General features: G+C 38.4%; 1 pseudogene; it reads right to left on the reverse strand.

The window, feature by feature from the left end:
- Positions 1-222: 222 nt before the first annotated feature.
- LOC114683694 lies at positions 223-1,176 on the reverse strand (annotated as a pseudogene).
- Between the last annotated feature and the right edge of the window lie 360 nt (positions 1,177-1,536).

Raw genomic sequence — 1,536 nt, forward strand, 5'->3', positions numbered from 1 at the left:
TCCTGTCAAAGTCTGTACTGAGCCTTGAACTTGCTGTTCTTTGGATTAAGTTACTATCCACAGAGCCCATTGGATTCCCTTATCTGCACTTCAACACTGTTCAATTAAAGGTGAGCTACCATGCCTGACTTCTTGTCCGGGTGGTAAGACTGAGCTCAGGTCTTCTTGGCAAATGCTCATGTTGACAGATTCTTCTTCTCTCCAGAACCGTAAAATTTTTCTTTAATATTTATCAGAAACTACTATCAATCTCTTCCACATTTTGCTGATAGAATTCTTCATTTCTTTATTCCTGAATGTGTAAACCATAGGATTGAGCAATGGTGTCAGGACATTGGCAAATATAAGTGTGTTTTTCTCAAAGGAGAATGGGGATGAAGGTCGTGCATATATTAATATACATGGGACAAAGAACAAAACAACAACTGTAATGTGGGATCCACAGGTGGAGAGAGCTTTACGTCACCCTTCAGAACTGTGGCCTTTCAGAGAGAACAAGATGACACCATAGGAGACAAGCAATAAGGAGAAGATAATAATGCAGATAGAACCACTATTGGCAAATACCAAAATGACAAATATATGAGTGTCAGTGCAGGCAAGCTTCAGTAGTGGGAACAAATCACACATGTAATGATCAATGATATTGGGTCCACAAAAGGGCAGCTGCAAAGTGAAGATAATTTGTATGATAGAATGCAAGAATCCTCCTGTCCATGCTACCCCTACCAAAAGAACACAGAGCCTCCTGCTCATGATAGAAGAGTAGTGAAGGGGCTTGCAAATGGCCACATAGCGGTCGTAAGCCATAACTGACAGGACAATCACCTCCACTGCAGTGAAGAAGTGTATGGCAAACAGTTGTGTCATGCAGCCTTCAAAGGAGATGGTCTTCCTGTCATGGAAGAAGCCTATGATCATCTTGGGTGTTACAACAGTGGAAGTGCAGGCATCCAGTAGTGATAGAAATACCAAGAAGAAGTACATGGGGGAGCCCAGCAGTGCAGGGCTGCAGATGATGGCCGCCACAATTATCATATTGCCACCAAGAGTTGCAAGGTAGACTAGCAAAAATACAGCAACCAGTATTTTCTCAACTTTTGGGTTCTGAGAAAGTCCCAGGAGTATAAACTCATTGACAAAGCTCTGGTTTTGCATGATTCTCAAGAAGATGGAAGCAAAATGTATTTGTGTAAATCTGCAATCATGAGGGGAAAAATGCTTCATAAAATTTATATTATTACCATCAACAAATTAGTTTATCCTTATGCAAAATTATAATAATTGACTATATTACCACCAAGAATACACTATTATAAATGTCTTGATTGATATAGTTGTATAGCATGTAGAACTGAAATTGAGGAAAATTATGGAATATTTTTAAATAGTCACATTTTGAATATTAAGTGCAAACAATTATATTTGCTAAAGGACAGGAATAATTTATCTTTAAAAGATCAGCTTTTATCAACCTCTGGGGTGTTTTGAAGTAAAACATTAATTTGTCTTTTGAAACTAAACCTAGAGATGAAC

Source organism: Peromyscus leucopus, chromosome 4 (assembly GCF_004664715.2).
Source record: "Peromyscus leucopus breed LL Stock chromosome 4, UCI_PerLeu_2.1, whole genome shotgun sequence".
Lineage (NCBI taxonomy): Eukaryota > Metazoa > Chordata > Mammalia > Rodentia > Cricetidae > Peromyscus > Peromyscus leucopus.